This window comes from Stegostoma tigrinum, chromosome 18 (genome assembly GCF_030684315.1).
Source record: "Stegostoma tigrinum isolate sSteTig4 chromosome 18, sSteTig4.hap1, whole genome shotgun sequence".
In the NCBI taxonomy this organism is placed as follows: Eukaryota; Metazoa; Chordata; class Chondrichthyes; order Orectolobiformes; family Stegostomatidae; genus Stegostoma; species Stegostoma tigrinum.
The window spans coordinates 8,468,695-8,495,645 of NC_081371.1; the positions used below are offsets into that span (position 1 = coordinate 8,468,695).

Here is a 26,951-nt window from a genome sequence, read left to right on the forward strand (position 1 = left end):
ATCTTTAAAGCGTCTTTGGAAGCATTGATTCCATTCAAAACATATAACCACTGATACAACCTGACTGTGACAAAGCAAAGCTTCTCAGTCACAAAATTCCGTTGGACATGTCTGGAATAAAGAATGGTGAGCATTAATACCTTTATGGTGAGCACTGCAGTTAAATTCAATCAACACATGCATTGAGGATTTAATCTCAAAGCTGGGCTGTGGGATACTTTATGAAGCTGTTAATATTTGTGCGGATTACCTATTTTAAACTGCTCTTAAGCTATGAGCATTTAATTTTGTTGGGAAATGTCATTTTATGTTTGAAAAGACTTTGCTGCTTTTCAGAGGCTTAAAGATGGATTTGTGCTGTGATTACTGTCGGAGCAAGCATATTTCTTCGAAGGTGCCTGATTTCTATGCAGCATTACAGTAGGCTTATTCAAGATGGTGAATACAAACTCCTTCAGTGTCAGTTTTGTAGTATTTCAGCTCGCTTTGTGAACAGGACAATCTCAATTGAAAATAGAAGAATAAATAGATCGCTACTTTCCATAACCTGATGTGCATTGCTGAGATAAATTAGGCTTCTTTATGTACCTGTGTTACCAATAAAACCGTGAATAATAAACTTGACAAATCAATAATGTGGATATTACTTTCACATTATACTCAACCAATATCAGCCAAGTTATGGAATGATAGAAACTCAGTGCAGAATGAGACCATTTGGCCCATTCTGCCTGTGCCAGCTCTTTGAAAGAGCAGTCATACTTTGGTTCATGTCTGTGCATTTCGTCTTTAAGCCTGGATTACACATCAGCAGCAGAACAGCAGGAAATACACATGATAATACTTGCTGCGCCACTATTTCAAACAGTGGGGTAGAGATTAAACAGTGAACTTTTGGACTGGTTAGCCTGATGTCAGCTGTGGACAGAATGCTGGAATCCATTACGAGAGGTTTAATAGCAAAGCAGTTGGAAACAGTGACAGTATCGTTCAGAGTCGGCATTGGTGTATGCTAGGAAAATTGTTCTTGACAAATCTGCCTGAAATTTTCAAGAACGTGACTAATGCAGTTGTTAAGAGTTGACAAAGATCTAGATGGTGACGACATTTGCACAGAAGCTAGTTTACCCAAGTATTTTGACACCGTATCCCACACATTCGAGGTGAACACTTTGATACACTGTCATCCACTAGACGCCCACTCCCACAAAGATTCTTCAGGGCTATGAGGAGCAGTATTAGAAAATTAATACTTAACGTGTTTGCTCTATTACAGTTCCATTTGAGTTACTCCTGCATTTTCTTTGTATTAAGCACAGTTTGTTTTGTAACAGAATACTTTTTATGTAATGGCAATATATTTTCTGGAAAAATGTTACTTTATTTTTAAGTGATGGAGGAAGCCAAATTAGATTCATCCTACGAGTCACATACCTGTTGTTAATTCACTTTAACCATTAAGGCTGATACATTTTATCAGCATTAAATAGAAAGGGAGACATTCAGACTTTGATGAACCCTTGGAAAACACCATGCACCTACTGAAGGTGTGAGAATTCCAAGTTTCTAAGGTAAACACGGTGTGGAGGGACAAACTGACAGAGTTCTCGCATGGTTGACTGTTTTGTGGAACAGTTATTCATCGTTAGTCAGCCAAGGTGCCATCACAAGTTTTGACCTGTACACCACAGGCTACAGGATATGTTCCAGGAAGAACACTGAGAGACATTCTTAGACTTCTTAGTAAAAAGAGATGAAGAAAAGAGCTTCCAGAAATCAGCTGCAGTTCTGCTGAAAGAATCCAGGTCATGTGCACAACTGCTGAATTAAAGAGCAGCAAGAAGCTGCTTTTCTCTATCTCAAGCCTAATCTACCTGTCTAAGCAGGAGCTTTTGCAGTTGTTTGAATTTCTGATTTTGAATTTATGGCTCCTTGGTTTTCAAAAGAGAAGTCTTCAACCAAGTAACAGGCTATGCACTGATGTCCGACAGCCTTCACTTTCAGAGATCGTAGGAGCTGCCGATGCTGGAGTCTGAGATAACAAGGTGTAGAGCTGGATGAACACAGCAGGCCAAGCAGCATCAGAGGAGCAGGAAAGCTGACGTTTCGGGCCTGGACCCTCCTTCAGAAAAATGAAGGGTCCAGCCTGAAACGTCAGCCTTCATGCTCCTCTGATGCTGCCTGGCCTGCTGTGTTCCTCCAGCTCTACACCGTGTTACTGCTCCTCTGATGCTGCCTGGCCTGCTGTGTTCCTCCAGCTCTACACCATGTTACTGCTCCTCTGATGCTGCCTGGCCTGCTGTGTTCCTCCAGCTCTACACCGTGTTACTGCTCCTCTGATGCTGCCTGGCCCGCTGTGTTCCTCCAGCTCTACACCGTGTTACTGCTCCTCTGATGCTGCCTGGCCTGCTGTGTTCCTCCAGCTCTACACAGTGTTACTGCTCCTCTGATGCTGCCTGGCCTGCCGTGTTCCTCCAGGTCTACACCGTGTTACTGTTCCTCTGATGCTGCCTGGCCTGCTGTGTTCCTCCAGCTCTACACCGTGTTACTGCTCCTCTGATGCTGCCTGGCCTGCTGTGTTCCTCCAGCTCTACACCGTGTTACTGCTCCTCTGATGCTGCCTGGCCTGCTGTGTTCCTCCAGCTCTACACCTTACCTTCACTTTCATCGATACAAATGGCGTTTGTCCCTGCCTGCTTTTACCTTTGTTTCTGCAGTTTGGCTAAGTATGGTATCACAATTTGTCACTTCAAGCAATTGTACAATAAATTCACTTTGATCTTGTTTAAGACAAAAGATTTATACTTTTGTTTTAAAAGGAATTGGAACACTCAAAAGCTGAAAGGGATGAAGTGAGCAAGATAATTCAGAAATCACTGCCAACGTGTGGACACACCCAGTTTGGCCTTGACATTTAAGTAGGAGTTCAACACGCTGATTGAAACATTTTTACTCATGACATGAGACAAAATGAAGAACGCTGATAACACATATCAGGGTCATCAGAATCTTTAAAGGGAGAAGCTGGGTTCAGATGAAGAGTGTCAATTTCTGGGACAGTGCATCGACAAGGCTCAGTGCTTCTGTACAGAACATTAAGGAGTGATCTATATGCAGTGGCTGAAATAATCTAAGAAGTTTAAACTCTAGAGAGGGAAAAAATCTATTTCTTCTGGTGGCAGACTTCAATACATGCATAATATCCTTCAAATGTGACCAAGGTTGTCAACAGTCGTCAGGAGCATTTTTCCAGCGTAGAAGAAATCTGAAAAATTCTCCATCACAAAGCCTACAATGTCAAAATTAAGCTTGTTTTTTTGTTTTGTAAACTTTACTCGCGGCTTATGGGTGACATTGGCTAGGCCAGCATTTATTTCACATCGCTAATTGCCCAGAGAGCACTTTGGAGTCAATGACATTACTGTGAGTCTGAAGCCACACAACAGAGAGAGCGCTTAGCGGCTTGGAGAAAAGGCAACAATCCCTCCATCAGTGTCAGCAAACTAAAGGAGCTGGTCATTGACTTCAGGAAGCGGAGTGGAGGGCACGCCCTTGTCAGCATCCACAGTGCTGAGGTGAAGGTGTTAGAGAGCGTCAAGTTCCGGGGAGCGGTGCTCGACAATCTGTCTCGTTCCATCCTTGATGATGCAACTGTGAAGAAAGCACAATAATGTCTGTACTTCCTCAGGAACCTAAAGAAATTTGGCATGTCCACAAAGATTCTTGCCGATTATTTTATAGATGCGCCAGAAAAAGCATTCTACATAGATGCATCATTGTATAGTATGGCAAGAAAATGCAGAATCGTGAACACAGACCAGCCCATCACGCAAACCAGCCTTCTATCCATTGACTTCATGAATGCTTCCTGCTGCCTCAGGAAAGCAACCAACATAATCAAACACTCCTCCCACCCCAGTTATACTCTATTTCGCTGTCTTCCTTCAGGCAGCAGATATAAAAGTTTGTGTACATGTATGAACAGATTCATGATCAGCTTCTTCCCTACTGTTATCACACTTTTGAATGGCCCTCTCAAATGTTAATGTTGATCGCTCTTTCACTGCACCTTCTGTAACACTATGTCCGGCACACTTTTCTGCTGTGCTGGTGCACTTTGTTTGGTACGATCTGCCTGGATAGCATATGAAACAATACTTTTCATTGTCTCTCGGTATATGACGTAGGTAAATCACACTCAAACATGGAGGGTGGACCAAGTACGGATGTCAGTTTCCTTCCCTGAAGCACAGTAGTGAACCAGATGGCTTTTTCCAACAACGACAATGACTTCATGATGATCATTAGACCCTTAATTCCGGATTCTATTTTGTTAAATTCAAATTCCATTATCTGCCGCAATGGGATTTGAGTGTATGTCCCCACACCATTAGCTGGGTTCCTGGATTGATAATCTAGTGATGACACTGCTAGACCATTCCCTCCCCAGATTTACATTAGACTGGGATATGGAACTCGGGCTGCTATATAGATTTAAGAAATGGATCAACAAGTAAATGTAAAGTCGCCGTAGTCCTACCACACCAGACCAGAGGACGGCTTTCGCATGAGAGAGAGAGCGCTGACTGGAGGTGGCTTAGCCCGAGGGCTACCATGTTTCAGGTGAGGGAGAGGTTGAGAAGGAGTGTCCTCCAAAGTAACCTCAGCTTGTGTAGAAATTGAACCCACGCTGTTGATGTCACTCTGCATCGTAAACCTGCTGTCCAACCAAGTGAGCTAATTGATGCTTGAAGGATTAGCAATAATCGACTTGAATGGCGTAGCAGGTCCTGGATCCTGCTCTCATTTCCATGTTCTCTTGCCACGTTTTGCTGTGCCTTTGCAGCATTTGAGTATTTCAGATCTCCAGTCTTTCAAATAAGTTCAAGCGGGACCAATTTTGAGGACCAGAGGGAACTCGTAAGATGTCGAGCCCGGGGTTAAGTTTGAAGGATGTTCTTGGGAAGTACTTGATCCAGGTAGAAGACAGTGTACATGTGACTAACCTGGTGCTCGTCCCCTGTTACCAAGTTGGACTTGGCAGGCGCTTATCATGTTCAGCAATCCAGCTCCTGTTCCTGTGCATCCCTCCAACCACAGTTCTGATGATTGCACCCAACTTCCCAACCCATCCCCAAACACACCCAACTTCGCCTACCCCCACCTCCCCGAACCATTTACACTCCTCTTCTGCCTCCCTTAAATTGCACCTCAGGGATGCCATCACACAAGGTCAGTGACACAGAGCACATTTTTGAGCAATTAGCGAAGTGCCCCTTCAGGCTAATGCACCTTTCCCAATAATGGCATTGAAGCGCTGGCTCGACCTTTGGACTGCAGGGGATATTCACATCATCCATTTCAAAGCCAAACATGAACCTGAAGTGATTCACATCTGTCTCTGTTCATGAATATGACACCCTGGGGGGAAGACGTCTTATCCTAGAACCATATGTCGTGAGATGTCGAGAGCCAGTGCAGCGTAGTGTTGTAGAAGACAGAGACCTCAGGGTTCAGGGACGTAAAAGTTTGCATCACATAGACAGGGTGGTTAAGAAGGTGTTCAGCACACTTGCCGTCATTGCTCAGACCTTTGATAATTGGCATTGGGATGTCATGTTGATGCTCTACTGGACGTTGGTGAGGCCTCTTCGGGAATCCAGTTCTGGCTGCCCAGTTGTGGGAAGGATGTTATGAAAATGGAGAGGGTCAGAAGAGATCTCCCTGGGAATGGAGGGTTTGAGTTCCAAGGTGATGAAGGGCTTTTTTCACTGGAGCATAGAAGGTACAAGGGTGACCGTGTAAAATTTTATTAAATCCTGAGGGGTACAGATCAGGTGAATGTCAGATGTCTTTTCCCTAGCGTTGGGGATTTCAAGGTTAGGGGGCATATTTTTAAGGTAAGGGGACAGAGGTTTAAATAAGACACGAGAGGCAATTTTCTCACACAGAGTGGTTTATATGTGGAATGAATTTCTGGAGGAAATGGATGTGGGGACAGTTAGTGTTTCAAAAACACTTGAGTAAGTACATGAGTAAGAAATGTTTGGAGGGATATGGGCCTGGCACAGGCAAGTTGGACGAGTTTAGTTTAGGATTATGTTCGGCATAGACTGGTTGAAGTGAAGGGTCTGTTTCCATCTTGTATAACTTGACGAATCAAACAAACATAGTAGCAACCTCTTTTCCAAAATCTCAGGGGTGGATGGAATATCATAAGTCTCCTTGATCAAGCTTTCATGCAGCAAATGCTTAGGTAACTCGCGTGGCATAACTTGTTTCACCCAGCTCTCATATTTCCTGGAAGAATGTGTTCTTTATCAGAAATTGCTCTCCTCATTTAACACGTCAAATAGTTTTGACGAGTTGAAAGAGAGTGGTGCGTATCCCCAGAGCACATTGACAAATAAGACAGATTAATAACTGTTTGCCTTTAACAAGCCATCTTCTGCTTTGACTGATATGATCAAACATTATAGACTTCGTCAAAAGTCCTTTTTATTGTGCTTTGCTGAAATTAGTATGGTGCTGCAGCTTCCTCTCAGAATATCTCACAGATAATCATGGACTAGGATCTGCTCTTATCTGTGCATTCCATTTACGCTACCACAATATTTTGTAGATAGAACTGCCTGCCAGTGATGGAGAGAAAACATTGCGTTTGTTCTGTGTGCTATCTGACGACTGATGAAAGTGGCTGTTTGAATAGAGATCGAACAACACTGACCTTCCATTTGCTGCTTATTTCTTTGCTTCGCCCCCTTTTTTTGAACAAGCTTTACACCTCACATCACATTGCATTACTTTCTCCCTCCAATGGCGTTTAATATCAGGTGATTTTACCTGGTGCTCGTCATTCTTTGTCGCCTCTCTTGAAGTAAGTAAAAATGGCTCACTTTTTTCTCCCAATCCTGACTTCACTGAAACTGATATCATAATGGGTTGAGATGCTGGTTTTGGGGTGATGTTGCAAACAAGGAGAACATTATTATTTCTTGTTGCTTTCCCACTGTTTTCAAAGTGAAGTTTTTGGTGGTAGTATTGTATTTGTTTCTGTGATTGTTGTCCAAGATACTCTGAATGTTGCTTTTATAGCTCAGGAATAACATAGAGTGCTCAGCTGATGTTTTCCATTCAGCTCACACTGTCAGATCTCACTTTAGACCCAGTGAAGCACCTGTAGTACAACATTGGAAAAAGCTTGCAGAAGCATAGGACCCCTGATAACCTCCAACCCACGAATAGGAGAAAAAAAGGCTATCCTGCTTTTACAGCACTTGTTTACCTTTGGATTGCAACATTTAAAAAAAATTAACATGATAATTTTTGAGATTGCATAATTGTTCATTGAATGTGAAGGTTGTTGCTTCAGGCCTTGAGGGCTTTGTTAGAACCCTCACTGATTTTTACATTCACTTTGTTTTCATTCTTGTGTCAATTTGGGAGCTGAAAATGGCTTGTAGACTTCATGAAGCAGCTTGCGGTAAAGGGAAAAGAACAGACCAAAGCTTTTGTTTGTTTGAGAGACAGAGCCCAAAGTCTTGATCAAGAGGGTTTCCTGCAGACACACAGATCACAGAAAGAGCATTGCATTTAAACAGGTGGCAGAAGTTGGCTCGTAATGAGGTTAGTGCTTGGGAATTGGTTCCAGCAAGTCTGAAAGAGACCCTCTGTTCAAGCAGATGGCAGTTGAATGGTATATGAGCCCTCTGGAAGAGATGATCTATCAGGGTGCAATCATAGTTGAAGGTGCTATTTTTAATTGTCTTTTCTGAGGAGATGATTTGAAGATTTGGAAGTTTCCTTGCAAGCCGCACCAACCTTTTTATATTTACATGACCACATTACAAATACTGAGCTGAGCAGAGCCATCGACAGCTTACCCACTGGGAAGGCACCAGGGTTGGATGGCATCCCACCAGAGGTCATTAAGTGTGTAAAGTGAGTTTTGCTTAGCCACCTGCTGGAACTACTGTGCCAGCGCTGGGAGGAGGGAACGGTGCCGCAAGAAATGAGAGACTGCAGCATCGTCACCCTCTATAAGAACAAAGGGGACAGACGCGACTGTAACAACTACAGAGGAATCTCACTGCTGAGCGTTGTTGGGAAGGCCTTCGCCCGCGTGGTTCTGAACAGACTACAGAAAATCGCCGAAAGGGTATACCCCAAATCCCAATGCGGTTTCAGGTCAGAACGCTCCACATTCGGCATGATCTTCTCCCTCCAACAGCTACAAGAGAAATGCTGAGAACAAAGACAACCATTCTGCGTCGCTTTCATTGACCTCACGAAGGCATTCGACCTTGTGAGCAGAGAAGGCTTGTTCAAAATCCTCGCCAGGATTGGTTGTTATCCGAGACTCCTCAGAAAAGTCCGATTGTTTCACGTGGATATGAAAGGCGTCGTTCAATTTGACAGCTCTTCGGAGGAGGATTTCAACATCCGCAGCGGTGTGGAGCAGGGCTGTGTGCTTGCCCCCACCCTGTTCAGCATCTCCTTTGCAGTCATGCTGAAACATGGAACATCAACTGATGGTGTCTACCTCCACACCAGATCGGATGGAAGGCTGTTCAGTCTGTCCTGGCTGAGGGCCAAATCCAAGGTTCGTGAAGTACTCATATAGAGATGTGTTGTTTGCAGACTATGCAGTGTTGGCAGCACACTCTGAAGAGCAACTGCAGCGCCTCTTGGACAACCTCTCAACAGCCTGCCAAGAATTCAGCCTGACCATCAGCCTGAAGAAGACCAACGTGCTGGGTCAAGGCATTGAGGACCCCCCTGTCATCACCATCAACAACTACAAGCTGGAAGTAGTTGTTCCAGCTACAAATTCACATACCTCAGCTCCACCATCACAGACGGCCTGCCCCTGGACTCTGAGATCAATAGGCAGATCGGATGAGCAGCCTCCACATTTGCCAGGCTGGCCGAGAGAGTCTGGGAGAACAAAAAGCCGACTACGAACACTGAGATGGCAGTCTACAGGGCGCGCGTCCTCAGCACACTGCTTTACGGCAGCGAGACCTGGAGCCTCTACTCCAGACAAGAGCGGCGTCTCAACGCTTTCCACCTTTGCAGCCTGAGACGCATTCTGGACATCAAGTGGACTGACTGAGTCACCAACACCGAAGTCCTCACCTGCGCCCAGGTACCCAGCCTCTTCACCCTACTCTAACAACGCCACCTCCACTGGTTGGGTCACGTGCATCGTATGCTGGACGGGAGGATCCCGAAAGACGTGCTGTACGGGGAATTGGCCATCGGCAAGAGAGCATGAGGACGACCTCGTCTTCATTTCAAGGATATCTCAAGGGGCATGAAGTCAATGGACCTGGACGTTGAGAGATGGGAAGACGTTGCAAACGATCGCTCATGCTGGAGACAGGAACTACGCAGAGGGCTGGAACGAGGAGAGGAGAAACTGAGGCTTGCCGCTGAGGAAAAGCACGCTTGACGGAAAGACAGCAACACGGCAACACTGAAGGAGAGTGTCTTCAAATGCAGTCGCTGCAACCGAGACTGTCACTCCCGTGCGGGCTTGTACAGCCACAACAGACGCTGTGCTATCACCAGCAGCTGAATCAAAACTGTCCAGGTGCAGACCCATGGTCTCTCGAGACTGACGGATGCCACAAGATTACAAACGCAGATCTGGAAAGGCTAAATTGGTTCAGCTGTCTGTTTCTACACTCTAACAGTGTTCTGGAACAATCTCTCTGGGCACTTATGGCACAATGTAGGCAAAGTTAAGAAAAGAGACAGAGACACACATGGAGGCTAGTCAGAAACTGAAAGTGAAGCATATGAGGGTTTGAAATAAGTACAAGGAAGCATATGGCATTGACCAATGAGCTTCAGATGGTGGAGTTGGTGGAATAGTTTTTCAATAATATAGCAGGAAGCTTAGAGCCTGGTATATCTCTGAATGCCACGTATGGCAGTGTTTATTCTTAATAAGTCAAAAGCATGTTGAGCCTGAAGACCAGTTTTGATTTTGTCGTCTTCTCAACCAGTCTGTCTTGAATCCAAATTCATGGATGTGAGCATAACAAGTTAACAAATGAAGCAGGAATAACAAGGTATAGAGCTGGATGAACACAGCAGGCCAAGCAGCATCATTGGAGCAGGAAAGCTGACGTTTCAGGCCGAGACCCTTCATTAGAAATGGGGGAGGGTAAGGGGGTTCTGAAATAAATGGGGAGAGAGGGGGAGGATGATTAGAAGATGGATAGTCAAAAAGATAGGTGGAGAGGGGACAGACAGGTCAAAGAGGCAGGGATGGAGCCAGTTAGGGTGAGTGTAGGTGGGGAGGTAGGGAGGGGATAGGCCAGTCCAGGGAGGGCGGACAGGTCAAGGGGAAGGGATGAGGTTGGAAGGTAGGAGATGGGGATAGGGCTTGAGGTGGGAGGAGGGGATAGGTGAGAGGGAGGACAGGTTAGGCAGGCGGGGACGAGCTGGGCTGGTTTTGGGATGCGGTCGGGGGAGGGGGGATTTTGAAGCTTGTGAAGTCCACATTGATACCATTGGGCTGCAGTGTTCCCAAGTGGAATACAACTTGCTGTTCCTGCAACCTTCAGCACTTCAGGAGGCCCAGGATGGACATGTCGTCTATAGAATGGGAGGGGGAATTGAAATGGTTCGTGACTGGGAGGTGCAGCTGTTTATTGCGAACCGAGCGTAGGTGTTCTGCAAAGCGGTCCCCAAGCCTCCGTTTGGTTTCCCCAATGTAGAGGAAGCCACAATGGGAACAGCGGATGCAGTATAAAACATTAGCAGATGTGCAGGTGAATGATGGTCATCATTTTAGAGATGAGCTTTATATTTTGGATTTGTAAATTGAATTTAAATTTCAGTAGGGTAGGACTTGAACCTCGAGTCCCGGAGAGTTAAGCTGGGTTTGTAGTTTATGAGCACAAACTGTTTTGCCACCATTTCAAGTGAGGCTTGCTGACTAAGACTGTTCAGAAAGAAAGGCTTGCAATTATACTGTCCTGTTTGCATTAGTCAGCCACACTTGAAGCTCTGCATGCTTCCCTCGGTGCAGTGACACTGAATACATCAGGTTTTGCATTTCAAATGTGTAGAGTGTGACTTCATGAGTATCACACATAAGGGTATATGTGTGGCAGGTGCAGGAAGTGCAAGTCACAGTGATTTGTAAAACTGCTCATGACTTACTCATGGTGTTCCTTGATTTTGCACGTTGTTAACCAGCATTTCTTAATTGCTGTTCACAACCAAATTTGGCAGCCATTTTATACACAGCAAGATTCCACAATCATCGATGAGCAGAATGAATTGGCGTGCTCTTGGCCCTTAACCTTAAGGACGCATCTGTCTACTTATCGCCTGGCCTGGTACAGTGGATTCTTGAGATCTGTTGGAACAGGCAGGCTCAGTCGGACATCTCATCTGAACAATGACATCATTCACAATGGAGCACTTCCCAGTCCTGCAAGGCAATGTAATCATTGATTATGGACTGGAGTTCAGTATCTGACACATACTTCAGCTGTGTATTGACATTCGCCAGTAATTCAGAACAGGGAACCGTAGTCCATTGAGTTCAGAAGGAAGCTCATGAAAATGGCTGAGTCAGGCCCCAATCTAAATGGGTTCAGTTGACTGTGCAGCTAAACCAAGTGTGCACCTCACCATGGGGCTAGTTTGCTGCTGCTGTCCTTTTTAAGTGAATGAATTTACAGGACCCATTTGGCTTAGCGAGATAGAGGAAAACCACTTCCTTGTCAAGCCAGAGAATGCTCTTGTTTCGATGAGGAAACTGTTTATTACATGGTAGCAACTAACTGTACTGATAGTTAGGTATATTGATATGATAGACGTTGTGACGGTGAGCATAAGGTAAACCTGGATGGTAGGACTTAGTTCTTGATCCAAAGTTATTCTGCCCACAAGTTCATCGAAGTGTGCAATGTTTATGGTACTCCTCAGTATTAACATTTTCAGACTGTACATAACAGAGGTTTTCATCTTAAAGCATTAGGAGCTCATTCTTGCTAACTCCCTCTGTGTTTCTGATTAGCAATATGCTTCACAGTGTAAATTTTCTGTCATCGAACTATTAAGATTGTTACTATGTGATAATTAGATATAAATGTAATATATTGAATACTTTGTGACTGAGCCTATGCATGGTAACAAGATATGCTCAGGTTTCAGTTCAAAGAATTACTCATGCTAATGGCTGGGAGTCACAGGAATTACTGAATGACGAGTTGATCTGCAATGTCACTGTTCCATTGAATTGAAGTACAGTTGTGCTATAACAGGAACGATGCTCCTGGTTACACACCAAGCTATTATCAAGACAAATAATTCATTGTGTCTAAAAGATAAGATTCTGCTTTATCAAGTGAGTGAACATTAAGTGTGGAAGATAAAGGAAGTGCAAATGATTCCTAAGTTGTTGGCTTGTGGCTTTCCCTGACTCGTTCAGTCAGGTACATGAGGGTTTGAGCACAGGAATAGGGATGTCTTATTGCAGTTATACAGAGCTTCAGTGAGACTACACTTGGAGTGCAGCATAGAGTTTTGTTCTCCCTGCCACAGGAAAGATATATTTGTCAAAGAGGGAATGCAGCAGAAATTCACCAGGATGATCCCAGGAACAGCAGGAGTGTCTAGTGAGGACAGATGAGTTTGACTAGAATTGTGTTCACTCACGTTTAGAAGGATTGAAGTGTATAAAATTCCAACAGACCTAGACAGACTAGATGCAGGGAAGATGTTGGCGCTGCTTAGGGAACCTAGAACCAGGGAACACAGCCTGAGGATACTGGGTAGACCATTTAGGACTGAGATGTTGAAAGTTTTCTTCACTCAAACTGTCATGAACCTAGAGAATTCACTGCCACTGAAGGGTGTGGAGACCTAGTTCCTGAATATATCCAAGAAAAAGATAGATGATACTTTAAAGGCATCAAAGGGGTACAGTGAGAAAGCAGGAATACAGCATTGAGGTTGAGAGTCAGCCATGATCCTGTTGAATGGCAGAGCCTGCTGCAAGGGCCAAATGATCTACTGCTGCTCCTAGTTTTTATTATTCTATATTGTATTCTTACTGGCTGCCTCTGCCTTTTTATGTTGATACTATTCTTACAGTATCCTGAATCCCTTTGTGTCCATCTTTATGTTTCTGTTTGTTTGTCTTTCTCTTTGACTGTCTTTTTCTTGGTCAGGAATCATTGTCAAAGTATCTACTGTGATTGCATGGAGGGGCAGATATAACCAGAATGAATGAATGGATGGAGGGATGTGAAGTGAGTAACATTCCAATGTGGAGGGAAGGAGCGATGATAGATCACAGAGCAAGCCACCCCTTCTGTGAGAGCTTGTGAAGGCTAAGGGAAATGACTTTCCCACCCTGACCCGCAGGGAGTGATGTGATACATGGAAATGTACAACAATGGGCATCTTGTGGAACCCACTGTTAGTTGGGCTTGCCTCCGGCACCCTTCAAGTCAAAACATTTACCCATAAAGTCACTTCATATGTGAACTAGTAACACGCCAGTAAGGGAAATTTGAGAATGGAGTGAATGAATTAAAGTACAGGATATTGTCTTCACAAACGTGATTTAAGGATTAGGAAATAAACATGGAAAGGATATGAAAGGGGACTGAACTGAATGGGGATATCTAATTGCAAATTCTTTATGGAAAGAGAAAATCAAGGCAAGAAATATGACAGAGAGAGAGAGATGCAAAAGAAGATGAAAGATAAAAGAGAGAAAAAAAGTTTCATCGAAAATGAAATATTTTAATCCTTCGCTAAAAATGTAATGAGTGAAGAACTGACAATCCACACTTGTTTTAGTTAGTTTTTACTGCCAGAAAGGTTGCTCGACAATTATTGACATGTCACATTGTTAATTGAATATTTGTGCTTTTCATGATGGCACTTAACTGTTATGAATTTATGGACAAATATTGAAACAAAATCAGGAGACGAAGTACAAATGCCATTTTTTCAAAACTGAGAATTAAGCAGCACAACAGACTTGTGGATATTCACTTGTAATCTTGCTTCGTCTAAAGCTGCTGTATAATTTACTCTTAAATAACAGCGAGAACCGCAAGCCATGCGCCTATTTTGATCGTATATCCTTACCCAACGTTATCAGAAGTTCAGAGGCATTTGTTTCTAATTGAGCAGCAACTTCTGATTTGATCTATTCCCATAAACCATGACTTTCTACCTCAAAAGCTTGTTAAGAATGAGCCTGAATGTGACCATAGATTCGTTCGGAGTAAGGGCTTAATCATTGAACTGAGCATTGATGTGAAATTGTTGGAATTAGTCCAGGAGATGGATTATCAGCAGTTGCTGTACAGAAAAGCAGGAATAAACAAGTCCCTTAGCCTATCAAATCCTATCCCTTCAGTTCATCAATTTTCCATCCTGCCTGCTCGTTGTATTTTAAATATCCCTGAGTTGTTGCTGTGATAACTTAGCTTGCAAGGTTATTCCTAACACCTGTCCTCCTTTGCATATTCAGAAATATTTTATACCAATTTCTATTTCTGTATTTGGTTTTATTTTCAAGAAAATAATCTAGATTTCCTGTTCATGGTACAATATTTAATATTTCAGATGCCATAAAGGGACCTCTATTTTCCAACTGCAGTCTCAAGTTTCTCTTCAGCTTATTGTTATGACAGAATGGTGCAAAACTGAACCCAAAATTCTGACAGTGCTGTAACCCAGTGTATTTTTAAAAATCTCAGTGTAAAACCTGGTTACCAGTTGATTTGTATCTCTGCAGTATCCAGTTGACTACCCAAGTACTTAGCCAAGAAAAGGTACAACACCAAGAGCAAGTGCCAAGTTTCAGATTCCACGTACTGCCCAACCATCTGTTGTCTTGAATGGACAGTTGATATCTCCCCAAGACCATGAATCAATCTTTTTCCTTCAACATTTCCTTTTATACCACTCCTCTTCTGAGGGGCGCTGGCCTGTGCTGTCGTAATATTTGATGAGAGGTGCTGAAGGTGTGGCTTAAAGCTTTGTTTGCCTTGTGTCACTTTGCCTGAGTCAGACTCAATTGTAAATGACTGTCAATAGACAGCCTAACTGCAGGGGAGCATGACAACGGATCGCTACTTGTTTCCAGCTGGTATGCACACATTCATGTTCAGGAAGCAAGGAACCAATTGTTAAAAGTTCTGTATAAATAACATGTTTTATTATAACAATTTTATTGTTAATATGAAGATCTAGTTATAGTACACCTGGAATACAGTGATTAGCTTTGCTTATGGTGCACAGCACAGGCGTATCAGAATAAATACCTGAACTCTGAGGAGTACATTAAAAAAGAGACATTCCGTGAACTAGGGTCATTTGTCCTGGACTATAAAAGATTCAGTGGGGAGGATGCAAAATCTTTCAAGTTGTAAAGACGGATAATTTGTCACCGATGAGGTCATAAGGAGAAATGATTCCCACTTGATGAATGGGTAGAGACTAAAAGTTAAAACTGTCTCTTTTGGCAGTGGAATTATTCATCCCGTTTTTACAACTGTAGATGGTGCCTCACATGCCACTCCCAGTGCCAGGCTAACCCGACCTGTTGTGTGCCAAACGTGCTCATTAAGAGCTGGCGGGTGAGCATGGGTGTGAGCTTCTTGGCCTTTGGACCTTGACACCAGTCTTTTTGGTCGCTAGAAACAGCCAGTCATTTGGGGCAAGCAGTATCTGAGTTCCAGGTACCATTGGTCAGGGCCTACTCATTGGGGAACTGAAAGTCAATAGGTCAACCATTCTTTATCTTATCTCAGGATGGGTATTGTGTGGAGAGGAGTTTTAGAGAGGTCAGAGGCAAAGACAAGGGGATAACATTTGGACACTAGCCACTTACTCCTACCTTCATACCTCTGATTGCACCTAGATTGGGATAATTCGTGCTTTCCTACCCTCTCCCCACCAAACTGCCCAACAGGTATCTTTCTCAACCACTAGGGAGGAAACAGGGAGTTGGAGTGTGGAGGCTATTAGTTAGCGGTAGCTCAAAAAAAATCCGCAAGGGACCTTCTCATCCAGGCATTAACTGATAAGGTGGCAATTAGGGACCTCTTGGAACTTAGACCTCTCAAATGGTGCGATGGTTGTCTGGAAATGGCAATGTACAAATCCATACACGATATTGCTAATTATTCCAGAATACACAGATAGTAAGAGCAGCAGATGCTGGAGGCAGAGATAACACAGTGTGGAGCCGGAGGAACACAGCATACCAGGCAGCATCAGAGAAGCAGGAAAGTTGACGTTTTGGGTCGGGATTTCTGAAGAAGGATCCCAACCCGAAACATCAACTTGCCTGCTCCTCTGATGCTGCTTGGCCTGCTGTGTTCCTCCAGCTTCACACCGTGTTATCTCAGATTCTCCAGCATCAGCAGTTTCTATGATCACTGCAGTCACTTTATAGGGGTTCTGTGTGGCCTCCTTACTCTTGCACTCTGTGCCCTTACCAATAAACCAGAATATTGCGTACTTTGATTTTCTTTCTACCTGTTCTGCCACCTTCAAGGATCTGTACACATATACTCATCCAGTTCACACTGCTCTGCACTCCCCTTAGAATTGCACTCCTTATTTTGTATTGTCCTACCAAAATGCATCACCTCACGCCTCTCCACGTTGAATTTTATCTGTCACCAATCTGCTCACTCTCCCAACTTGAATACATCCTTTTGAAGTTCTGCACTCTCCTCCTCTCGGTTTACGATCCTTCCAAATGTTGTATCATCTGTAGACTCTGCAAGTATTCCCTGCACACCAACATGCCACTAATATATAATCAGGAAAAGCAAGGGTTGTAATAACAACCCCTGAGGAATTCCAGTACAATTTTCTTCTAGCATGAAAAACATCCATTTAACATTATTTTCTGCCTCATATTACTCAGCCAATTTTATGCTCATGTAGATACTGCCCCTTTAATTCCATGAGGTAAAGCTCTTCTCACAAGTCTTATTGAACGCCTTCTGAAAATCCATGGACACCACATAAACAACATTACCCTCATTGACTGTTTTGTAAACACTTCGATAAACTCCAACAATTTAGTTCCTCTTAAGAAAGCCATGCTGACCATTCTTAAGCAACCCACCTTTTTCGACATAGCTACTAATTCTAGCTCTGATAATTGATTCCAGAAACTTACTGCCACAAAACTAAACTGACAAGTCTGCAATTGCTGGGGTTATCCTTAAACGTTCTTTAAACAAAAGGATGATGTCTGCAATGCTGTAGTCTTCTGGTACCTCCCTGAGTCAGGGCAAGACTCCAAGATCATAGTCAGTGGCCCTAGAGTTTCCAATCTCATAAACTTTCAGTATCCTTGGGTGCATCTCATCTGATCCTGGTGTCTTGTCAAGCACAAGTTCCCAACAATCTTTTCACCTCTTCCTCCTTATCAGCTTTTAATTGCATCGACAAAATGAAGGAAAGGCTGACATGAGGTTAAACAATTCTATTAAACTCCAGTAATTTTCTCAATTTCTTGCTGGGCACTGAATAAAATACTGTGCCTTAAAATATTTTAACACCTACATGTGTGTGTGTCATTAGCACCTTCAATCCTACTGCATAATCATTCTTTGCTTTTTGAAGAAACAAAACTAAGTGAACGAATAACACTGATTGTGATGGATGTACCTTCTTAACATCAGCCTTACCTGAAAGCCCAGGAAAGGCATCTCTAGTTTCAGAGGTTTAACTATCTTGGGTGTCAGCTGCCACCAAACATTGCAACCATAATGGAAGTCAAAATTTCTGCATGTTCTAAATTATGCCTGTATCATATGCTTCAAAACTTTAAAGAGTTAGGTCCTGTCATCACCTGATCGTGGTTTTCCAGTTTCTTTTGTCCGTCCATCCATCCAATTTCATTTCCAGTCTCAATGAGTCTTCCACCTTCAAAACATCTAGCATGTCTTGAAAGATAAGTCATCAAAATTGTCACAAAATGCCCAAAATGTAGCCTCACAGTGCCAAGAGTAAAAGTAATTCCTTCAAGAATCACATACGTTTTGCTTCTTCAGCGTTGGGCACCTGACCAGAGATGTTTGTACGAAGGGTATGTTTGCAAATGAAGAGTTAACAGTCAAACTTCTTTTGTATTTTTGGAGCACTAGTTTTACGAGTATCATCAAACACTTTGAAGTGTCAGTAGAGGAAAGCAGAGCTTGCCCTCTAATATGAGAAAAAGCTTCAGTGCAGAAATTAACTGTAATCATGACAACCATAAGTGACTCATGTGTAACTTTAGTGTTGAGATAATGAAGATAGATGTACCCATCAGCAATCGTAACAAAAGATAATGGTTAACAGAAAGTATTCATCAAAGAGATGAGGAATAGTTAGTGTAGGAAAATTTGTTTAAGGGTAACAGCTTTGGAGTTAAGAACTACAGCTATTTACCTGAACAGACTGTCTTCAAAGAGCTTGGAAATAGCTATTGATATCTATGGAGTTTACCTTTGATGTTGGAAAAAATATGGTGAGTAAAATATCATGATTTGCAGCAGTTTTAAGCAGCTGAAAAGATGCCTTTTCTGTGCAAGACTTGTCGTTTTTCTATGTCTCAGTAAAGTCTGTCCAGTATATTAAACTATTGTGCCTTACATGTACCAAAAGATACGTTGTTTTGAACCATAGAAGGGAGAAGGTTGAAGAGCGACAGTGTCATCAACATGTTTTATAACATTCTGGGCTCAATGTTTACCTAACAGGCTGGGAGAGAAATAGTGTTTTAAGCAACAGCATATTTTATGAAAGCAAAATTTAGAAGATGCTGGATATCAGAATTAAAAACAGCAAATGCTTGCCAAACTGAACAGTTGAGGCAGCATCTGTGGCGATGTCCAATGATTTGAGTCCAATGACTGTTTCTCAGAAACATTGCACAGTTTGGAAGAAGAGTCATTGGGTTGGGAATGTTAATTTTCTTTCCCTACAAATATTGTCAGACCTGAGTTTCTTCAGCACTCTGTTTTTATTGCACAAGAACTTATTTTTTGCAATCTTAAGACACAGTAGCTTAATATATTGCAGAAGCTTTATTGGTATACAGTAACATTCTGGAGTATAGGATCTTTAAGCAAGATAGAGAAGGGTGTGAAAAGGATGGAGGTGTAGCATGACTAACTAAAGAGTCACTTACTGCAGGAGGTATGTTATCTTGGAAGGGTCTTCAAATGAGGCTTTGTCGGTCTAACTTAGGAAAGTTAAGGGGGCAGCTACTTTACTGGATGTGTACTATAGGCCTCCAAAGAGGTAGCAGGAAATGGAGGAGCAGTCATGTAGACAGTTCACAGAGATCTGGAAGAGGAATATTTGTGTAATTGTACTGAGGGATTTCAACTTCTTCAACATAAATTGGGATTGTTATAATGTTAAGGATTTAGAGGGGATGGATTTCTTGAAATGTACGCAGGAGAGATTTTTTGTGTCAATATGTAGAAAGCCCAACAAGGGACAGTGTACTGCTGGATCTGGTTCTGGGTAAAGAAGCTGGATAAGTGTTCAACATGGCTGTGGGCAACATTTAAATGGTAGTGACCACAACATGGTACAGTTAAAATTTGTTCTGGACAAGAAAAAGACGGTCTGTAAAAGACTGCTTTGGATTGGGGGAAGACTGATTTTATTACAACGAAGCAGGATCTAGCCACGGTAGTCTGGGAACAGATCATTCCTTCCAGATAATTTTACATCAGAGCATTGGGGGGCATTCAGAGGGGAGTTGGGGAGAATATCGGTTCTTTGTGTATCCTTTGCAGGGAAATGTAGGAGCAATAAGTTTGGAGAACCCTGGATGTCTGGGATAATTCATGATGTGGAGGTGCTGGTGTTAGACTGGGTTGGACACCGGTCAGAAGTTACACCGGGCTCTAGTCCAACAGGTTTATTTGGGATCACAAGCTTTCATAGCACTGCCCCTTCGTCAGGTGAAGTGAAGAAAAGCATACAGGCATAGCTTTTACAAGCAGAGAGATCAATGGGCAGAGAGACCAAAAGAACATACAGATGGTGTGAGTGGATTGTTGACAGACTGAATAATAAGTCTCTGCAGGTGATCCAAAGTGTCAGGAGGTGTGAGTAAAATGTCAACATCTGAGTAGTAAGCAGAGAGGATGACTTGTAATCCAATTAATTGAGGCAAAAAGTTAATTACAAAAAAATTTAAAATAAGATGGTGCTAGAGACAAACCAAATGGCTGGAACAACATGATAGGTCTAAGAGTCACATGCTGAGGGTCTGACCAAAGTAACAAGTATCCAAAGCTGTACAAACTAATTAGGGTAGAGAGATCATAATAAGTTATCAAGGCGATGGTGTTAAAACAGGACAGTAAGGACGGTTCTACAAAGACAGAAGTGTGGTGGGGTTACCTGTCGCGCAACACAAATCCGAGATTGTGGTTGAGGTCGTCCTCATGAGTACAGAACTGGGCTATCAGTTTCTGCTCTGTGATTCTGCGTTGTTGTGCATCTCGAAAAATTGTCTCGGAGGACACTCACCCGAAGATCAGAAGCTGGATGTCCTTGGTCACTGAAGTGTTCCACGACTGGCGATTGTTGCACAGTGTCCATTCATCTGTTGTCATAGCGTCTGCAAATTTGGTCCCCGTGGCTGTTCTGTATGTCTGGATGAAGAACCATTTGTCGAAGATGAAGGAGATGAGTTGTAGGATGGTGCCTGGAAATTGGCAGTTGTTGGTGTTGAGTACTGAGGCTGTTACAGTGATGCCATCATCATGGGGGATGCTGGTGTAGACTGCTGAAACGCCCATTGTGATGAAGAATGTTCCTCGATGGGGGATGCTGGTGTAGACTGCTGAAACGCCCATTGTGACGAGGAATGTTCCTGGTTCGACTGATCCATGGATGCTGAGTTTCCATAAGAAATCTGTAATGTCGCGACAGAAGCTGGGGGTTCCCTGTACGATCAGTTTCAAGATGCTCTTGACATAGCCAGAGAGGTTCTCACACAGGGTCCCACTGTCTGATACGAAGGGATGTCCAGGTGTGTAGGCATTGTTTGTCTTTGGAAGGCAGTAGAAGTCTCCTATGCAAAAAGTACGTGGGATGAGAGGACGTAGGATACTCCGAATGTCTAGATCAAAGGTCTTGAACAGTCTGTTGAGTTGACGGGTGTGTTCTTTGGTCAGAGCAGCAGCTCATTTTCTGTAGTGTCTCTCGTTGTTCAGTTGTTAGTATGTTTCTTTGCAGTAGTCCATTCTATTCATGTTGATGATAATTCAGGAGTAGATGAGGAAGAAGGGTAGGGCATCCAAAGGGAGCAATTCAACTGCCCCCCTAGAGAAATACAGGAAATGCAAAGAAGGGAGCTTAAGAAAGCAAGTAGGAGAGCAACAAAGGGGGCATGAGAAAAGACTTGTGAGCAGGATTAGGGAGAATCCTAAGATATTTTATAAATACTTTAAAGGGAAGAGGTTAACCAGGTAAAGAATAGGGTCCGTTCAGGATCAAGGGGACAACCAGTGTGTGAATACAGTATATTGGAAGGACGTTGAATGAATACTTCTCTTCTGCCTTCGCTCTGGAAAGGAAGATAGATACAGAATTCAGGAAAAAGGACTGTGAGGAACTTGCACAATTTGATAGAGGAAATGGGAAGGTATTCGACCTCTGGCCTGGATGAACTGCATCCCAGGCTGCAGTGGTAGGCAAGGCAGGAAACTGCAGGGGTTTGACACCCATTTTTATATCCTCTCTGGCCACAGGGGAGGTGCAGCGGGACTGGAGGATGGCTAATGCAGTTCCATTTTTAAAGAAGGGTGATAGAGATGAACTAGGAAATTGTGGACCAATGAGTTGCAGGTCAGTGGTAAGGAAACTGTTGGACAAAATTGTGAAGGTGCAAATTAATACCCACTTGGAAAGTCATGCGTTAATTCGGGATAGTCAGCGTGGATTTGTTAGAGGGAGGTCGTTATTCATTAGAATTTGTTTTGAAAATGTGATCCAGTGTGTAGAACAGGGAAGTTCAGTTGATGTATGTTATATAGATTGTAGCAAAGCTGTTGACAAGGTCCGACCTGAGAAACTAATTGAGAAGGTTAAAGCACATGGAATTGAGGGAAACTTGGTGAGATTGATCAGAAACTGTCCTAGTAATAGGACACAAAATGTACTGGTAGAGGCTGTTTAAGTGACTGGAGGTCAGTGTCCAGCGGTGGACCACAAGAGTCAGTACTGGGACCCTTATTGTTTGGTATATACATAAATGACACACATGAAAATGTGGGAGGAATGTAAAGCAAATTTGTGGATGACATGAAGGTGATAAGAGTGGTTAATAGTGAAGAAGATGGTTGTAGGTTACCGGAAGATACAGATGATTGGTCAGATGGGCAGAGCAGTGGCAGATGGTATTTAACTCTGAGCACGAGGATATGCACTTTGGAAGAAGAAACAAGAAGAGGGAGTATTTACTGAATGGCAGGATACTGGGTAGCTTAGAGGAACAGAGGAATCTTGGGTAATTATTCACAGATCCTTGAAGTCAGTAGATCACATTAAAAGGATAGTTAAGGAGGCGTAAGGTACACTTGCTTTCAACATTCATACAAGAGTTATAAGAGCAAGGAGGTGATGTTGGAGTTGCATAAAGCATTGATCAGGCCACACTTGAAGTACTGTGTGCAGTTCTAGTCACTTCACTACAGGGAGGATATGCTAACTCTAGAAGGGGTGTAGAGGAGGTTCACCAATACATTGCCAAGGGTGGAGAAATTGAGCAAAGAGGAACGACTGGAAAGGCTTGAATTGTTTTCTTTCGGGCAAAGAAGACTGAAAAGGGGTGGGGGGGTGGGGGGACATGACTGAGGTCTATAAGGTTATGAGGGGTAGGGACAGGGTGATTAGAGAGCAGCTATTCTCTTTGAATGAGGGGTCAATCACGAGAAATTTTTAGGGTAAGGGGCAGTAAATTCAGAGGGGATTTGGGAAAAACCTTTTTCACTCTGTAGGTGGTGGGAATCTGGATTGCACCACCTGAAAAGGTCATGAAAATGGAAAAACTTATAATCTTGAAAGAAAATTCAATGAATACTTCAAATGACGTAACATTCAAGGATATGGGACAAGTGCAGGAAATAGGGATTAGCGCGCATTTAGTTGTAGTTCTGTCGGTGCAGATGCAATGGGCCAAGGGCCTTTTCTGCATTCTATGAATCTAGTTTTCCTCAACACATACACAACCAAATTCTCCCTGTTTGTGTGTGTGTGTGTGTTTATGTGCTTGTGCATGTATGTATGTATGGAAAGAGAATTTGAATTTTAATTTTTAATGTTGTATCAGGATTCTTTATAACTATTTGCCACAATGAGAGTCTAATCACTGAAAATAAATCTTAATTCTTATATATAGAAGCCTGGACTCTGTGCTTTCTATAAAACTGGGTCTGGAAATCAAGTAAACTGGGACATCTTGTGAACTTATTTCGAAATCGTCAACTTTTGTGACAACTACAGCAATAATGGGGTTTGATTTGCAGCCCATTACCCCAGTTAAAACTATGTCCAGAGGCATCTTTGTAAGATCCTCCAAATGCAGGGACAAGAAAGGTTGTAAAACAGGAGTGCCCTCTTCAATGTCATTGGGGTGCTAATCACTCATACTCGGCTCCTTTGGATGGGCATATCATTTATACACCTGACACCAGACTTGTAAAGCATTTGCTTCACATGGCAATCACAGGAGGGCAGCAGAAATGCCACACGGCTGTCATCAATGTACCTCTGAAGAGGTCAAACATGCCCCAGCATCTCAGGAGACTGCTTGGCTTGTGATTGATCAAAGTGGCATCTGGGAACTTATTGAGCATATTGTGAGAGACCTTTGGAGCATATAGTAGTCTTGTTGAGGCACTGAAGAGAGGGCGAGAACCTCCAAACCACCCATGTACCCAACCTTTCATTCAGCTCTTGTCCCACATGCTGTAGAGCCTGCGAATTGTGCATTGGACTTAATAGCTATCTCAGAGCTCAGTGGAAGTAAGTCATCCCTGATCCGCAGGGAGTGCCTAAAAAGGGAAGGATTATGTTATAATGCGTTTGAAGGCCATTCAGCCTCCAGACCCTTCTCTGTCATTGAGACTCCATTAACCTACTTTAGCTCATATTCTCTTCCCTATCAAAACTCTATCAATCTCTATGTTGAGAGCTCCAGTTGGCCCAGCTTGCATGGCCTTTCAATCGATTCATTTTAAATGATTTTACTCAAGTGTTTATCTGCTAATGGTGCCAGTTTCTAAAGAACAGGTAGATGACAAAGTTCAAGTAAATCTACCGGCAATAAAAATCCTGCATCGCACCGAAACATAGCTGTCGGATCAATGATCCCTTAAGCTTAGGGCTACAGTTTGGAGGGCAGTGGAAGGGAACAAGGAGTGATATGGGTCTCGTTGGATTGTTCTTTCAACGACATGTATATATGGAGCAGGCGAAATAGCCTCCTTCTATGTTGTCACACTCACTATTATCGGTTTGAGGTATTGACCTCTGATAACGTTTGCTGCACTGTGACTGTGACTCTGACAAAGCAGCCACTTTGCTGAATGGGTGCTGCTGGCAGTTGTCAGCCTCGTGACGATCCCCTGGCGGGTTGGGGCCGTGGTCGTGGGAGGCACTCGGGAGACTTAGAACGACAGCCACTTCCCTACCAAGTCGTATTTATTTATTTCCACCCCACCCAGCCCTCCCCTCTGCTTGAAATGCCCAAGTGCTTTGACCTGAATCTGAAGCAGACCAGGAGAATGTGAAGTCACCCGCGGCATGGGGGTGTGGGTGTGTGTGGTGTGTTGGGCGAGGGGATTAGTGACTCGATTCACAGCACAATGGCATGGTGTGGACAGCATAAATGCTGTGCAATAGATCGTGACAAGGCGTGGAGACCCTCCGCAGCTAAGTTTCTGTGTTTGAATAATTACTACTTTTAGCGGACGCTGTTTGAACTTGAAAGATCTGCAACAAGCTATTTCTGATCAGCACTTCAAGCCTGATCAATGGCTGTCAGCACAGCACTTATAAAGGGATGGCGGCCCCCGAGGGGGTTAGATAAATGCACCAACTTGAAATGAGCAGCCTGCAGACTGAACGGCCTGTCTTGGATTATGTAAAACAGAAGATGTTGGTGGGGGGAATTCCCTGAGTGTCAAATCCTGGGGTTTTGATTAATGCTGCAATAAAATCTAATTACTGAACTCGCTCATCTTCCATTCAACCCCTTCACCCTTTCCACAAAACCAAGAATCGTCTGAGTAAATAAGTGATCAATAGCTATTACAGCGTACCGCCTGGGAATAGAGGGAAGTGCGCGGATTTGATGGATGAAGTGTGCATCATCTTGTTGCTGGGCTCTGTACCACCCCGGTTTCGGCGGTTCGCCCTCACTTGGCAGGACGGGAGTGGGACGGCTCGTTCGGGGGATCACACTGTGCTCTGACTCTTCCCCTCACCCCGCCTTAAGAGTCTGCTCCTGCCGTTCCCATTGAGAGCCCCCCCATTTAAAAAAAAACTAAGCAGTGATCTGATATCAGCCGCTGTACGCTCCTGTTCCCCCCCGCCCCTCAAGCTCTGTTCTGTGCAAGAAGTATCTTGCTCGAATGCAAGCCCGCGTTTAGCGAGCAGAGTCTGCGTTTGTCAACACCGAGTGGATTCTTGCGGCCAGCAACCGGCGGTAGGTTCAGCCCAGCCTTTTAGTTTTAAATGAATCCCCTTGCCCAGCATATTTTGCGGAGTTTTTTCTGCCGAGGTGGGGTTTGTGTCATCGAGCGAGATCGGGACCCCCCCCCCCTTTCAAACATGTGTAAAGACGCGGGGTCGGGTCGTTTCAAGGCAAAACTGCTCCTCTTGTCGCTCGCCCTCCTGAGTATCTCAGCAGGCACGATCGAGCTGTTAAATCGCTGTCTTTTCTCGGTGTTCACCGGTCTCACGGTAATTGAGGTGTGTTTGACACCGTTTGCACATTTCAGTCGCTGACTGGAAATCATCGAAATGAACGCGCAAGGTGATTCCACCGCGTCCCTCCCTGTGACTCCGGCTTTTTAAAGATAATTTTCGAGCCACCCTTGTTCGGAGATGTCATTAGAAATCGGTAGCTTTGGAGCGGGAGGGAGTTGAAGCTAAGAACTGCCCGCCACCCCCAGCTCAGAGGTAGGGGCGCAGCTCTTCCAAACCCTTTATTCCCCCCACCCGCTTCTCTCACGTTTTCATCTGCTCCCTGTCATTTCTCTGATTCAAACCCCACCCACACTCGTCGCTACCCCGGGAATCGGGTTCTTAAATTATTACCTCAGCTTTACAGCCAAAAATCCATTGCAAGTCACCTATCTGAGGATGTCTCTCTCAAGGAACAGGGGAGATAAATGATCAGCAAGTCACAATGTGTAGTACTCCCAGTGGAAAAAAAACTCCCATCTTCGTAAAAGAGTGGGCGAAATGCAAAAGTGTAACAATCTGTTTAGCATTTTCCAGTGTGACTGACTCTGCATTATTTTTTCAGCAGTTCTTGTAGCATTATTATTGTTTAATCTCCCGGGTATTAAACATTAATGATTTATTGACCCCAAGAAGCCGAACTCTTGTAATGTCCATAATGCTTTGGAGGAGAGTTTCGAGATGAAATGTCCGATAATGTCACGGAGCGTTTTTATTAAACCCCCTCTCTAATTCTGCTGCGGAGAAAAGTTCTTCCTGCACCTTGACAAAAAGCATGCAGTTAGTGCGCGGATTATTCTCACGTTATATTCTCTGCATTCGGCAGAATGGCGCATTGAATAGCAACGAGCTGCTCACACATTCCAATCACATTAGCAGTGTTACTGTCGGATCCAAAACCTCTCTGCTTACGAGAGCTTTTGTGACGGATTTATTGCTCTTTGCATCGCGTTGGT

General features: G+C 43.6%; 1 protein-coding gene across 10 annotated transcripts in view; it reads left to right on the forward strand.

Moving 5' to 3' along the window:
- The window catches only part of cntn1b (contactin 1b), a 721,932-nt gene that overhangs the window by 162,015 nt on the left and 532,966 nt on the right, over positions 1-26,951 (forward strand). The window contains exon 1 of one of the 10 annotated variants that reach the window (XM_059652308.1): positions 25,446-25,735. The exons of the other annotated variants lie outside the window; for them this stretch is intronic. The gene's annotated coding sequence lies outside the window, so the exon portion shown is untranslated. Of the gene's footprint in view, positions 1-25,445; positions 25,736-26,951 lie in introns of those variants that run through there. 10 annotated transcript variants of the gene reach the window in all.